At 44.9% G+C, this 16,261-nt stretch overlaps 1 long non-coding RNA gene across 2 annotated transcripts in view; it reads left to right on the top strand.

The window, feature by feature from the left end:
• The window catches only part of LOC139080601 (uncharacterized), a 58,239-nt gene extending 44,463 nt beyond the window's left edge, over window positions 1-13,776 (top strand). Inside the window, exons 6-8 of one of the 2 annotated variants that reach the window (XR_011535216.1) lie at window positions 9,047-9,131; window positions 9,980-10,181; window positions 13,219-13,776. This is a non-coding gene — a long non-coding RNA (uncharacterized lncRNA). Of the gene's footprint in view, window positions 1-9,046; window positions 9,132-9,979; window positions 10,858-13,218 lie in introns of those variants that run through there. The other variant, XR_011535217.1, reaches the window with a different exon arrangement.
• The last annotated feature ends 2,485 nt before the right edge of the window (window positions 13,777-16,261 follow it).

Here is a 16,261-nt window from a genome sequence, read left to right as displayed (position 1 = left end):
ATGTGAGTGCAGAGCCTTCCCCGCCTCACCGTGGCATCGATTTTGCAGTTCACACGTCTGCGCAGAACGTGGCTGCGGGCTTACCTGAGCATCTCATTTCTTGAGAGACAAATAAGACTTTTATTTTTCTCTTTTGAAATAATGAATGTAAATTAAGAAAACAAACGGAAACATTTAGCAGAAATCTTTCTTTAAGGGAAGTTGGAGAGGGCAGTTGGAGCTCAGGTCATGCTGGAAATGTCTTTTTCACAATGAAGGTGATGAGGGTTTGTCTCTCAGATGCTGGTACCATTTTATGGGGGCTTGAGTTGACGGACTCACTGTCTGCCAGTGGGAGTGGATTTGAGAGGCTCTGTTTGGGGGTGACCGCCCTTTGCATAGACAAAACCCCTTGGCACTGATCTTCCTATCTTTTACGGATGAACCCCTCCTTGTCTTCCTGCCTCAGGTGCACCACACCCCATTTAGCCCCTCTGCGTCTGTCACAGAAGTCAGTGTCTTCTGGACCAGGGGGCGTGGCTCAGCCCCTGGCACGGTGGCGTGTAAGCGCTGACTGCTTAGTACATGTTAGTCATCAAACAGGGAGCTTAACGAATCTGCGATTTCAACTGGATTGATGGAGATAATTTTCATGCAGACCGGCCATCTCTGGAACTAGTTTTCTTGGCTACCAAAGGAACAATTTAAGAAAACATCGGGGGCCCTTACAGAGAGCATGGTGAAATATTGCTCCTGCTTATTAAATGATTGGTTTGCACTTCAAGTGTGGAATCCTGTAAAATTCCATCTGCTTGTGTTTTACGATGCACAGGAGGTCCTGTTACACGTCACCGCATGTGCATTTAACTGTCAAGGGGCATTTCAGTGGCATGTCATACCTCATAGTAGGTTATGCGTGAGTCGTTATTTTAGCTGATTAGCAAAATGAATAGGCAGAAAGAGCTGTGATTGTGATGACTAAGGAATGAGGGGATGCTTTATCACTCAGAATTACTTTCCAAAGTCCTTTCACCTGTTTAACACACACAGACACATTCAGACAGTCCTCATCTGATGACTATTTGGCTTTTTTTATTTTTTATTTTTTTATTTTTTTTCTGTTTTGCTTTTAACTGGCTACCTGGAATAGTTGCTCTCCAGCTTCCTATCAGGAAACATAATCTCAGACTCACTACCATTAATCCCTTTCGAAAGCCCTGCAGAGAAACATATTTATGGAGGGTGGCCTGAAGTATTCGCTGTCCATCCGTTTTTTAGATAAGTCATCACCAACCTGTTGTCGCACAGACTCCTGGGGGAATGTGGAGTTATTGCAAGGTTGCCTGCAAAGCCTCTATTGAAGATATCATTATTTCTGTCATTGTTATCTGTAAGGACACAACAGTGACATTGAGTACTTTGTTTAGGGGAATAGAGCCTTTTCCAACATCCAGGTCTTTACTTAGAAGAAGGAAGTCACGTGATAAATGAAGTCAGTAACGGGACACCGAGCCGGAGTCTTGAGCCTCTGAGCTTAACTACTTGTGTTTCACGCTCCACCTGAGCTTCCTAGGACCCCAGCACATTCGTGTTGGAGAGGACCCCAAGGGCTGGGTCAGGTCAGTTACGCACATCTGCACTGTGATCCCGGGCAGCCCCAACACCGAGGATGAGTGGTATTTCCCGCTGGTGGTGGTGTGTTTACTGGGATGCTCAAAGCCGTTCTTTGGAGGCGGCAAAGACACCTGCTTTAAGCATCTAGTTTTACAATATCAGTAAGGAAAATAATTTTTAAATCTTACCCCCGTTGAAACGGAACAGTAAGGATGCCTAGTGACGGGGGCCGCCCTTGGAGCCCTTGCTAACTCGACCGTCACCCGCAGGGCTGAGCTGAGCTGAGCTGCAGTAGTTGCCATGGTGGCCGGTTGGCAGTCGCCTGTTGCATAGTTTATGCCCTCAGTGGACTGTGCAGTAAGGGAGGGAGCACAGGGAGCACTGAACTTGAAAGAAAAAGATAAGAAGCCCCAAATTATAGTCATTCTGCCGACTTACCTCAAGACGCTCTTCATCCCGTCTGTAAATTGCACTAATCTGATCTGAATTCTAATATGCTCATCAAGATGCTTCCAGTTCTTAGAAGCCAGTGGCAAAAGAAGGCGATATAATGATGAGCATATCTACTTGGCTCTTCATCTGCGGAGAGTTGAAACGACCCATGTGGGCAATGTGAGAGCACTAGCATACAGTAACGGGAGACCTTCTTCTCTACCTTGTCATTTAGGGCTAAAACAGATGGTGAACGTAACTATTTTTAGCGCAAAATATAAGAATTCCAAACATCTTGTCCTGAAGGTAGTTTTTAATCTATGTTAGATGTAGTTAAATTTATTAACTGTATTTAATGTATATTCTGTCCCTGAACCAAGCTTACAATGATAGTCAGTTTAAAATTTATTTGTCATCAAATCATGTTTTTTGGTATAAATACCTTAAAGTAAGTTAAACATGTTACTTATTAATGGGAAAATGTCAAATCGTGTAGTTACGTGACGCGTATCTTTACATATTATGTTTAAATGTTCTTTAATGATTTCTAACTGAAATACAATTTTTTTTTCTTGCTTAAAATCAACTCCTTAATCACGTACCTCACAAAAGTGACACAATTGAAAAATTCCAGAAGGGATGCGTAAGACCGTGAAATGGGTTTGAAAGTCAACAAGTTTGGGAAATAACTAATGTAGATTCTATTTTAAGAAAAGAAAGAGCAGGAAATGGAACAGTATATATTATTTTATAAAAGGCAAAACAAAATAAGGCCTCCTTTATTTGCAGTGTTTCTCTGCATGAATATAAGTGTAGGAAGTACAAAGAACGTCTGAAAGGATCCACGCCCAGCTGCTGACACTGAGGGTCTCTGAGGAGGAGAACAGCTTCAGGGTGGATGGGGAGAGATGAAGGAGACGTGTTTAGGCACAAATGGATTACTTTTGCAATAATAATAATAATAGTGAAAGCAAAAAGCGAAGGGCTTGTGGTGGCCAGAGGATGTGTGTCTTAGATCTCCTACTGCAGAGAGTGGAGCTAATGGATGATTCTAGCTGCTACTTCCTGAGTCCTTCACAGCGGCTTCTCTAGGGCACTTCTCTCACTGCTGCACATCCGTGGGCTGCTCCCAGCCAGTGACGAGGTGGGGGTGGAGGGGGACATTAAGGCAGGGGAATGGACGGACTCCTCCGAATGGCACCTTTGGCTTGAGGACCCCCTGTCGGCCCTGGCAGAACTCTTAAATGGTACTGCGGTTGATGCAGTACCGTTGTCTTCCTTCCCCCCTCCTTCCCTCTCCAGTTCCCTCCTCTCTATCCCTTCGTCTCGCTTTCCCTCCGTTTCCTCCTCCTCCTCCGTCTCCCCTCCATCCTGTCAGCATCTCGGTTAGACAGCTATCCCAGCCTTTTCCAGCGCCCTCTCCACCTGCCCTTACTGGTGTTTCCCCCATTCCATCTCTCGAACCTCTAAGCCCATTTTACTGTCTGCTTTTTAGAGCACCCAGGCTAACATAAAACTCTAAAAAAGAAAGTTAATTATAGGCAAAGCCCAATACTGTGCCATAGGAGCACTGAAGATGACTGGTCTGCTCGTGGTGGCCGACATGGCGGCCGGGCATTTACACAGAGCTGTCACTGAGGCGTGGGGATTTACAGTATGTGTAAGCTAAATTTATTTGGTTTATAAGTGTTATTTAGGCCCTTGGGATTGATTTATTTGCTATCAGTCAATTGAAATACTTCATATAAATAGAATATGTTAAATCTATAAATGCAATGCAAAAGTTTCAAAGGAGTTTAAAGTCCAAAGTTTGTGAAAACAACGAAATATTAGTCACCCCCCTTAAAAGTGATGGTGAATATTTGTAATTTTGTAAATAAAATAATAAGATATGAAGCAGTTCTTAAAACTTCGGGAAAAAATAGACTTTTTAATTTGAAAACAACTCGAATTAAGTATTGATTAGAAAAAAAGTAAATTCAATTGAATGGTATTTTCTACTTCATCCTTAAGAGTACCCCAAATTTCCCTTTTAGTCGAGATTAAGCCAGGGTGCTGAGCTGGATGGTAGGCAGTGGTGTGCTGGTAAATACATAATAACAGGTTTTCTTGGGAGGGGGGAATGTATGAAAAGATATATCCATATGTTCATTATAAATTTTACTGATCTAAAGTTTGTATAGCACAGGATTTACCACTAATAATATCAATACTCTTTATCGTAAATACTGGGCACCTAGCTGGTTCTCATCGAATGCTTCCATTGATTTTGGCCAAACTTCTGTATCTGTGGCCAGCCTGGCTTAACAATAGGAATTGTATCCCAATCCACTAACTCTTTTCCCGACGGATTTGTCCTTAAATCTGCTATGTGAGCGCTTGTAAAACTGTGTCTCATCCTCCTACAAACTGTCCTCATTAAACCGACTCTTCTTTCACCTTCAGTGCAGCTTTTGAATTTAATCTGCAGTAACATTTTCTCCTTCCCTTTAACTCTGGAGATCCAGCAAAACACTAAGTCAAGCCCCAAGGTGCAGTGTCTGCCAGTTTCCGTGGTGTACATGCTCCCTCGATTTCAAGCTGCTAACCTGACGCCACTGAATGCTGGTCGGGCAGAGATACGCAGAAGCACGCCATGACGCGATGTTGCCAATGGACGGAGACAATAGACCTCAACGACCTCAAGACCAGATAGCAGCAGATAATAGCAAAATTAGTAGAATAACTAAGGGCTGATATGTTTTGAGTTGTTAGGTTTGTTTTAAATAGTATCTATTTAATTGTGAGTATACATAATTTAATTTTGAATAATGACTGGATATAATAGCCAGCTTGCAAAATTCTTGAAAATCTACCTGTTGGCTCTCGCAAACTGGTGCGAGCCTGCTCCAGCACCCGCTAATGACAGGGGATAGTAGGGCTGAAGTGTCAAAGGCCCAGGTCTTGGGTGAATGAGTTGCCTCCCAAGAGACCCTGATGACAGACAGCAGGAGGAGGCACAGCCGGAGGTGTAGCCGAATGACAGGATTCCAGGTTGCAAGGATGGTTGGCTGTCACTTCCTCCTTTTCAAGGCTGCTCACCTTGGCTCCTTTTGGTCTTCATTGCCACCAGCCTAACCTAGACCCTAGAATTCAGTTTTGGATTATTGCTCTTTCTCCCAGCTAGTCTTCTTGCCTTCAGATTCTCCCTTCAGTAGTCCACTCGACACTCAGCTTCCAGAATGATCTTCCCAAACACAACTTTGCATGCATCCCTACCCATCCCCCCATCCTGAAGAACTGGCCTTGGGCCTACTGGTTGTTGAATATACCAGTTGCATTTAGGGTTTGCAGACTCTGCAGGCACCAGAACTCTGTTGTAAATCTCTTACTCCACACAACTGTGTATTTGCAGCCTGTTCCTTCTTTATGAAGCACAGCAAATCCTAAATATTCCAAAAACTGTCTTTGAAATGAATCTTCCTCCTCCGAGCCCCGGTCCCACTTGAAGTTGGTTCCACTCTTTGGGCACACGCTGTCTTGCAGTCTTACATATTCCTCCGCGCTCACATGTAGGTAAATATATGCCACGGCTTCCTAACTAGACCATAGACTTCTTGGGGGCAGAGTTGGTAGATATTTGGCAAATAGTTCTTGTTGATGACGAGAAGTTGATGTATTCCAGAATGGAGTGCTCCCTCATGCAATCGGATTTTGACCCAACAAACATCTGATGCTTTTTTCCCTCACTGTTTATGATTGATCCTCAGCTTGTTGGAAATATGAGGCTCCTTTGCACATTGCCTACTTGGGCTGCCATAAGAAGATACCACAGTTTGGGTGACTTCAACAGCAGACATTTATTTTCTCACAGTTCTGGAGGCTGGAAGTCCAAGCTCAGGGTGCCAGCAGGGTGGGTTTCTGGTGAGGACTCTCCTCCTGGCTTGTAGATGGCTGCCCCTCACTGTGAGCTCATGTGGCCTTTCCTCTGTGTGAGCAGAGAGAGAGAAATCTCTGGTGTCTCTTCCTTTTTTTTAATAAGGGCATTGATCTTATCAGATTAGGGCCCCACCATTATGACCTCATTTAACCTTAATTACCTCTGTAAAGCCCCATCTCCAAATACAGCCTCACTGGGGGTTAGGGCTCCAACATATGAATTTCAGGAGGATACAATTCAGTCCGTAACACCTTTCAAATTGGGTTTGTATTTTTCAAAATAGCATCTTATTTCTCTTCTGTGATAAAGCGATACTGTATTCCCACACCCCCCAAAATGATGAAGTGAACTTATTATTAAATGATAATCATGGCTGAGCGGTTAAGTTCCTGCTCTCCACTTCGGTGGCCAGGGGTTTCGCTGGTTTGGATCCTGGGCGCGGACATGTCACCGCTTGTCAGGCCACACTGGGGTGGCATCCCACATGCCACAACTAGAAGGACCTACAACTAGAATATACAACTATGTACTGGGGGGTTTTGGGAGAAGAAGAAGAAGAAAAAGAAGATTGGCAACAGATGCTAGCTCAGGTGCCAATCTTTAAAAAAAAAAAACCCCAAAAAACCAAGAGCTGAGAAGTCCCGGATGTGGGCGCAGATGCGCCGTGACTGTAGCAGCAGGGAGGGAGTGTCGTGGTGGGTTGGAGCACAAGCTCTGTGCCAGACTGTCGTGCCTGACTCTGCCACTTAGTAGCTGTGTGACCTGGATCATGTTACTTAACCTCTCTTTGCCTCAGTTTCCCCATGTGCACCATGGGAGTGATGGAATGGTTCTACTATCTTATAGGGACGTGAGGATTGTTGTAGGGGAGGTTAAATGAGTTAATGTGTCTAGAGCACCTGGCGTATGAACCGTTGTATTCACCTGGGGAATCTTCTCACTTTAGATGCCTGTAGCAGTGTATGTGTGCCTCTCTCACATCCCAGCCAGGAGGCAACAGTGTGGGAACATTATTTAACGTTTGTGCCAGTTCGAGGGTACCACATAGCTTTCAAAGAAGAGCCAGCCATAAGTCAGTGGAAGCGCTGGCACAGAGGATTCTGGCCGAGGTCACATGTGAATCCTGCCTCTTAGGTCCCGTTTCTCCAAGTTCAACCAATGTTTATTGAGAGCTTAACGTGCAAGGTTATGGTCGGTGCTAAGATGAAGGTGCACAGTTATCACTGTGAGCACAAAAGAGGGCTCCAAGGCTTAGCCTGAAGGGGTTGTTGGCAACTCAGAGCACTTCCTGGAAGTGGTGATATCTGAGCTGAATTTTGAGGAATGAGTAGAAGTTGGAGATAATGCGCCACTTACCAAAGATATACTGAATTGATATGGATTTCAAAAAAGGTTCAATAGTATTTCCTTTGCAATGAAAATTCTCTGGTATTAGAGTGAGCAGCTGTTGAGAAGCAGAAGGCAGAGGATTCCAGCAAAACTGGTGGAAACCGTGACTTCTGAGGATAGGATGGGGAATGGGTCAGACGTGTGGTCCTTGCCTTCACGGGTGTGTGGGAACTTGAGGAAGACGGAGCACCAGCCAAAGCGTGTCGACTGTGCCGTAGCGGAAGCAGAGGGTGCTCTGGGGGCACACGGCAGGAGTCAGTCACAGAACCTTCTTTGACGAAGCCATAGAGATGGCTTAAACCTAAGTGATGGCTGGAGATTAGCCAGACAAGGAAGAGAAGAGGAAGAGTTTCTTAGGAAGAGGGAACAGCACGTGCCGAGGCCTGGAGAGGAGGCTAACATTTTATTACAAACAAAAATGTCTACAGCATCTGGAGGTTAGAGGGTAAGAGAGTGCTGAGAGATGAGGCCGGAGAGGTAGGCTGGGGCCAGTTGAGAAGATTCTAGGAAACCATAGAAAGGAGACCGGAGTTTAACGAGAGGACCATTGGAAGCCTCTGAAGAGTTTTCAGTCGGGTGGAGACATGACCAAATTTACAATTTCAAATAGTCACAGTGGCTGCAGGCAGGAGAATCGATTGGACAGCTGCTGGGCAATCATCTGAAACTTAAAAAAAAAAAAAAAAACCTTTTTATTTGACTTGAGAGACCATAACACTGTAATAAAGGAAATTTCAAAACATGACGATGAAAAAAATGACCCGTAATTCTGTTGCCTTCACTATACTTAATTTCTCCTCTCTCTCTTCTTTTTTTTTGCCCTCTCTTTCTTCTTGCACGTTCATTTCTCACAGAGTCCCAGTGGTGGCGGAGGCCTCCTTGGTGTTCGTTAATTGTGGCTAAATAAATCCCAACAGTTACTCGCCCCGGAGCATGCTGAGGAGTTGAACTGAGAAGCATCTCGATTGTAAATCAGTTTGCGGTGGTGGCTCTTGATTGTGACTTTGAATTCGGGGCTTATATTTGATCCCATTGTTTGTCTTCTCTCTTCGCAGCGGCGTCATCATTGTAGCAGGCCTCCTCTGGCTGGGCGGCACTGGCGTCTCGTTTTCCCTTAGATTCCACTGCTCTGAAGCATGACCCTCTGTGGTGGTTCAAATCATGGTTCAGCAAATCTTCCTTCCTCTCCTCTCCTACGATGGGCAGAACGTACTCCTCTGGCTCGCTGAGTTCGGGCTCGGTCATGTGACATGCTTTGGCCAAAGGACTGGTAGTAGATGTGCCATGAGCTAGAGCCTTAACGTACTGGCGCATTGGACTCAGATCTTGTGCTCCACCCCGAGAAGGGCCTCCTCCAGGTAGCCATGGAGCCGGGGAGGACGAGACATGTGGAGCAGGCCTATACCCAACCAACGGCCAAGTCCAGCTGATGTGGGCCTCTAACGGAGTCACTTAGCTGCACGCAGCCTAGACTCCTTAAACTCAGTTGACATTTTGTATAGGCCACTGAGTTTGAGGTGGCAAAAGCTGACTGCGTTAACTGTCTCTTGGCTGGTCCTTTCCCAGCGCTCCTCCCTGTGAATTTTGTATATGCCACACAGTCTGTATATTAAGACTATATTTTAAATTAGTCTAGCCATTTGAGAAATATAGTGCTATGCGCTTATACAACACTTCTCATATTATCATATCATATTGTATTATCAACACTAGGGCCAGGCACCATGGATATAAGAGTGATGAAACACAGACCTTGACCTCTCGGACTTGGATGAGGAAGACGGGCTTAAATAACGACGTAAGTAAGTTGCATGATTACAAATTGGGATGAGCTCTCCTGATCATGGTTCCGTGGGTGCGTCAACAAGGACGCCTGACCTGGACCGAGGGGTCTGAAGCTCTGCCGTGGGAATCCGTGGAATGAGGTCTAAGAGAGGAGTGATAATAATACTAACGCCAGTCGCAACGATTGCGCTAGATCTCACTGTTGCTGGCTGCTGCTCTCAGGGCTTTAAAAACATTGACCTGCTCTGTCCTCGTGACTCCTCCCTCACCCACGATTAGCCCAGCGAAGAGCGGGGTTGGTAGCTGGGGCCAAGTCCTCAGGCTGAGGAGGTGGAGCAAGGATTCTCCTTGGAATGAGTGGGAACGCAGCGCATCTGGGAAACTGGCAGTTGTCCAGTGTTGCTGGAGTGCAGAGAGCCAGGAGGATGAGATAGAATGGTGGCCATGGAAGGGTCGGGTTCAGAGGGCCTTTACTGGCCTTGGTAAGGGTGTTGATGTCACCACTGAGAACAATGAGAAGCCATTGAAAGGGTTTCAGTAGGACGTGGAATGGGCGATATGATCTGATTAACATTTAGTACAGAGAGTTCAGGCTGTTGAATGGAGAACAAACGGAAAGGGCCCAAGATGGAGGATGAAGAGAAATCAGTAAGTGGGATCTTGCAATTAACCAGGGGTGAAATCCTAGTGACTTAGGCTAAGGTGATGAGTGTGGCAATGGAGAGAACGGGACATATTTAAGTGGCATTAGGAGATATAATCTGCAGAGTTTAATGATTTAGTAGAGACCCTTAGTATTCTTTATTAGCTTCTCTGTTCAGCATCAACATTTTACACGTTTCTACGCAATCCCTGTGTCAGGTTTCCCGGTGGAGGCGCAGAGCTTGGTGGAAGAGGTGGTTTCTTGGTTCAACCTCTTCAGAAGATGGAGGGGAGACCTCCTCCAACTGGTGAAAATGGTGCCATTGGCATCGAAGGCAAGGAATGAGTTACTGACTGGATGGATCCCGTTCTGGGTTTGCACCAATGGTCACCACTTGGAAATGACAGGAACCTGACAAATGTAAGTGCAAAACAATTCCATAATTTGGGTATTGAGAGCTCCAACTGTTTTCGAAATATTACTTTAGACTTGAAGGATGTCTTCGGTGCTGGGGCTTCCATGGTGACCTATGATGGATTTCGTGTTGCTTTTCCAAGCTTTAGGAGGGTTCAGGGCCTTCTCTGGGAACTAAGGGTCTGTCCTGTTAATGTTCCCGAGTCTAAGAAGCTGGTCCTATGTAAGTGGGTGTTAAAACTAGAATGAATGCAAATTCAAGGGAGTTTATATTCTATTTGCCTCCTCCATTTGAAGGAAATCTGATTTTGGTTTTAAATGCCCTTTGGGAGATAATAGAATATTTGAGGTGCTAAGTAAGCCAGGAATAGTTTGCTTCGGGTAGGTTTTTCCTGAGCATTTTAAGTGTTGAATTTTCAAATAGAAATTATCTGATTATAATTCAGAGATACCAATACCATTTAATACAATACCCTTAATACAAAGCTTTCTAAGACAAAAAATGGGAATGTACCTAATACGTAAAGCATTTTGTATCAAAAATACAGTTTTAATATTAAAATATGAGGTGCAAACTTCCAGTTATAAAATAAATAATTCACGAGAATGTAACGTACAGCATGGTGACTACAGTTAATAATTCTGTATTGCAAAAAAAAAAAAAAGACATTTGTTATGTAAACATCTGAGCATCATATCTGTATCTATTAGTTTCCTATGGCTACCAAATTACTACAAACAATTTGTAGTAACAAATTACTACAAACTGGATGGCTTGAAAACAATACACATTTATTCTCTTACAATTCTGGAGACTATAGAGTGAAATCAGTTTCACTGGGACCAGAATGAAGGTGTCAGCAGAGCCGCGCTCCCTCTGAGGCCCCCAGGAAGAATCCATTTCCTTGCCTTTCCCAGCTTCAGGAGCTGCATTCCTTGCGTTCTTGGCCCACGTCCCCTTCCTCCATCTTCAAAGACGGCTGGAGAGCATGGACTCTCTCTGACTTTGCTTGCTTCCTCTTCTGTCCCATGGCTTTCTTCTCTTCTTTGTCAAATCTCCTCTACCTCCCTCTTATAAAGACACTTGTGGTCACATTTAGAGCCCACCCAGACAATCCAGGATTATTTCCCCATCGCAACATCCTTGATTTCATCACACCTGCAGACTCCATTCTGCCAAAATACAGTAACATTCACACATTCCAGGGACTTAGGAAGTGGATGTCTTTTTTGGGCCATTATCCAGCCTACTATAAAGTATAAAGGCAGGCCAAGTACCTTCGTGTACTGGGGCAGACTCAACAGCTTTATTGTGGTAAAATATGCATAAGATTTACCATTTTAACCATTTTTAGGTGTTGTAAGTTCAGCGACATTAAGCGCATTCACATTGTTGTGCAACCATCACCACCATCCATTTCCAGAACTTTTTCATCTTCCCAAACGGAAGCTCTGTCCACATTAAACACCAACTTCATTCTCCTCCCCCAGCCCCTGGCAGCCACCATTCTACTTTCTGTCTCTGTCAATTGGACTACTCTAGGAACCTCATGTAAGAGAAATCATACAGTATTTATCCTTTTATAGATATGTTTTTAATGAGTTTTTTTTAATTTGATCTTAATACAAATATTCTCAAATTGTTTAATTTGTGGTATGAACGTGGGTCAGGGCAACATCTAATGTGAAAGTTACATGCTACTAAAAATAAGCACCAGCCTTCTTGGCCGTTAGAATTTCCAGGGATAGTTGCTAGAATATGCCGGAGACTTGTCTTGTATCATTCCAATCAAGAGAAGGAATATTAAAATTTCCCTTGAAAAAATAGGATTGACGTGGATGGCAAACACCATTTGTGAAAACACTTTCAGGTTCCTCATATTCCGCTTTTGATTTCTCTGTTAAAAGAATTGCATGGGGAGGCCGGCCCCATGGTACAGCGGCTAAGTTCACTCATTCTGCTTCTTGGTGGCCTGGGGTTCGCCGGTTTGGATCCTGGGGACATGGCACCCCTTGTCAAGCCATGCTGTGGTAGGCATCCCACATATAAAGTAGAGGAAGATGGGCATGGATGTTAGCTCAGGGCCGGTCTTCCTCAGCAAAAAGAGGAGGATTGGCAGCAGATGTTAGCTCAGGACTAATCTTCCTCAAAAAGAAAAAAAAGGAATTGGATGGGGATGGGGCTGGCCAACAGCACAGGTTTGGAACAACTAACTCCCAAATAAACCCAAACTGTGCCAGTCTTCCCCCCGACACCGTAGCAGCAGGGAATAATGACACAAGCTCAAATGTTTATGAAAACCCCTACAACTGCTCGTCTGGTGGGAGGAGAGACATGAAAAGAGGACTTACCCTTTGGCCAAACCATTTGAATAAGTAAAATTGATTGAACATGGTACACCCCCCCCAACTTCTTTTGAAAAAATTATTAGTGGTAAATTATTTGAGAGAACATCAAAGTGTAGGAAATTTTAAAACAAAAATTGGAGGAAAAAGCATGATAGAACAGAGAGTAACAGTGTCGGTGGGGGGGTTCTATTTTAGATAGAGCAGTCTTCATGTAGCCAAAGGAACCAACCATGCTTCTGGGAGGAGGCACCGCGACCCCAGTGGTCATGAAATGGGAGGAGGTTGGTGTGTTTGAGGAACGAGGCCGGTTTAGCTGGAGCAGCGAGAGAAGAGTGGAGTCCAACAAGCTTGGAGGCGTCGGCTGCAGCCAGGTCCATCTGTGCCTCTGTCTGCCTGTCTCTATTTCTCCATCCATCCCTTTATTTATATACTTTCCCTGTGAAAAATCATTCGGCACAACTTGTAAAAACACGCATAACAGGATTATACAAATAAACGAGAGAAGAGGGGGCAACTAGAAAAATAAAATAAAGCTGGGACATTAGCATGCAAAATGCATGTCTTGACCCATACACTTGTGAGAAGGGGTTTGAAAATCTAGTTCAGAGCTTCCTAGCAGTCACCACAAAGAGAGACAAGTGATGAGTTAGATGGTTCATGGTGTCCATGAGGCAAAAGCAAACTCTTTTCTTAGAAGAAATGCTTGACTGTATGCTGAGAGTTGAGAAAAACTTCACGGAGACTGTGGTGGTTTCGTGTGGTGTTGGCTTGGCTGAGCTGGACCTTTGATTCCCAGAGTCCCCTTCCCTGTGTGGCTTTGGGAAGAACCGACTGAAAGAGAGAGAAAGTGGTGCGTGATTTAGAAGGCGAAGTGAGCCAGCAGCCTTTGCTCTCTGTGGGTCGGCGGAGACGGCCAGCGTGAGGGACAGACACGGAGCGACTGGCAGTTTCCAGCTGATGCTTGCTCTCCTCCACTCGGCTTCTGGCTCTTCCGCCGTCCAGCCGGCCATGCCCACAAGAGCAGGGGCAGGCCCAGCGCCAGGTGCAGGCAGCAGCCTTCTAAGATTCTCCGCCAGCTCGTCTTCACGCCTGCCGGGAGCAGCTGTGTGCCTGGTTTCTAGAGGGCCCTGGAAGCCCCGACTGTCCACCTATGCCAAAGCTTCAGGAGGGCTGGTTAGTGACACTTCTAAGATCTTTCACCACTCACCCCACCCGTGCGATGTGTGTGCCCTGTAATAAATCCTTAGTCCACGACACTCATCGTGGCTCTGCTTCCTGATCAAACGCTGACTGAGACGGAGTCTTATAAGGGGACCTGGTAAGACGCAAGGGAAGTCATCCCCGCAAATATCCCACAGACAGTATGGTAGCTGGGAATCTCGCTCAGAGAGCTGAGGACGTAACTGGACCTGGGTTGGCTCCTGGGATGAGGGGCCGTCGGGGGGGAGGACTGGTGGGGCTCACTGGCGGCTCCCAGTCCTCACGTGCGCCCCCAGGACTGCCAGGTCCCCCCTCAGAACCCACCAGCCACAGGAGGCCACTGGGCGCTTAAAAGGTACCTGTTGTAACTAGGAAACTGATTTTTAAGTTTTAATTAATGAAAATGAAAATGAAAAAACCGGTAACTCGTGTCTCTTATTGGAAAACCTTTAAGTACGGTTCGGAACGACTTGAGTATGTGAGCCTACATTTCCAACTTTAGATTTTACGAAACCTAAATACATAGCCACTATTTCCTACGAAAATTTGCAGTTCAAATCGAGATAGGCTGTGAGCATAAAAAATAGACTGCGTTTTGAAGATGTAGGATGAAAAAAGGTCATAAAATGCTTCATTAATAATTTTTTAATGTAAATCATATGTTGAAATAATAATATTATGGATTAAATAAAATATATTATTAAAATATCACGTTTCTCTTTACTTTTTTTTTAATGTGGCTACAAGTAAATTTAAAATTTTGTATGTAATATGGCTGGCAAATTTCTATTGGCCAGCATTGCTCTAGAAGTCAAGGTACCACCGTGGACGAGATGGATTATTTATTTGTGCATCTCTCCGTCCATGGGAGTGACTCACTTACCTGCTGAGAATGTGTCTGGAATCAGTCTGACACTCTGAAGAGGTCCCATAAGTGATTTCACCGGGCCTTCCAGTCTGAATCAGACGTTGTCCTTACACTATGAGGATTTTTTTTTTTTTTCTAAATCTGTGACATGAATGAGAGACAAAAACATAATAAGCTAAGAAATCCATTTCACAACAGAGACACAAAAACAATATCCATCCCACTTTTTGCCAGGAGACCTTTGTGGGAGAATGCAAGTCTCCACATTTGTTGCCCTTTAGGACACATTCTGTATTTAAGGCAGTTTTTATACATGGGCCTCAGGCTGCTTAGGGCTCTTGGGGGTGTCTCAAAATTCTGGGTGTAAAAAGACTCTCTTGGTTGAAAAGAAAAAGAGGCTCAGGATGTTTTTATAAACGCTGACGTTAAGTAAGCACAAATTATATGCAAATGGAATTCCTCCAGGCATGTCATGTTGACTAGAGTTCAAACAGCTTTGGTAATACCTACTTTAATTGGTACTTGCGAGGGTCAAACTGAGGTATTTGTGAATAAGAACACAGCTGGTGTGAATTCCTAAAACTTTCTGCATTCATCAACAAAGATTCTGTTTTGTCCCGTAAGGCCCGGGGCCCTACAGGGGGGAACCAGAGGGATGGGGGGCGATGGGAGAGGGGTGGGCGGTGGGGTCTACTCTCTGCTTGAGTTTTCAGGACTGTCACTGGGATATCAACCCGTGATGGGCAAGCACTGCCCTTGTGGTCCTACATCCTGAGGCAGAATAAATGGAAGCCAGAGGAAGAAAGTAGAGGAAAGGCAATTATCACAAGGAGGAGTGGTCTGGGTGTTCCCTGACATCCCTAATCCTTCATGTGGCCTCCTTATGGTTCTTCCTGTGAAAAGAAAATGTGGGTAAGGCTGGACGAGAACTTGACCATCAGGGTTGAAGGAAGAGCCACTTATGATGGATGGTAGTTCTTGGTGGAAAGTGCTTTATGTTACAATTTTAACCTTACTTCACTGAGGATTTCAAGTAAAAAAACATCCCCTTTATCCACGTGCTTCAGCCTTTTTTACTCCTCAATTCACCGGGCCCCTTGGGGGTAACAGAGGTCACTCTGGGAAATAGATTATTGACTCATACTAAAATATTGCTACCAGAAATGGTAAAGCTGGGTCCATTCTAGAGAAATAAAATTGGTGTTAATCCTCGCCGCTTGGAGGAGTTTTAGCAAACGCAAAGTTTAAACGATGGGAGCGTGTTGTCTGGTCATTAATAAACAAATCCGTTTGACAGAAGAATTGTTTTCTTCAATTCACCAGTGTATCTGCAAGCCATGAGCACCCCTCCTCTCTCCTCCTGATTATAGGTAAGTCTACCTGCCGAGATGCTGTGCATCCTTAAAGGGCTGAAGGTCTGGGAGGACTGGCTGGGCCCTTCTCACTGTGCACGAGGTGAAGGCTTGCATTTGCTGTAACGGGAGGAGAACTCTGGATGGTCCCGGGGCCCTGAATCCTGAAGATGAGCTCATTCTGCCAGGGACATTTTCAACTGTACACGCACCCGTTGTAGCCTCACTCAAGAACAGGGGTCTTCCTAGTGTCTAGAGTTTTCCAAAATGAAGTGTGTGCACTGTGGACATACAAAAGGAAAATTTTAGGGCTTCCT

The sequence above is a fragment of the Equus przewalskii genome, chromosome 31 (assembly GCF_037783145.1).
Source record: "Equus przewalskii isolate Varuska chromosome 31, EquPr2, whole genome shotgun sequence".
Taxonomy (NCBI): domain Eukaryota; kingdom Metazoa; phylum Chordata; class Mammalia; order Perissodactyla; family Equidae; genus Equus; species Equus przewalskii.
The sequence above is the reverse complement of the archived record's forward strand: the minus strand, read 5'-3'. Positions and strand labels throughout refer to the sequence as shown.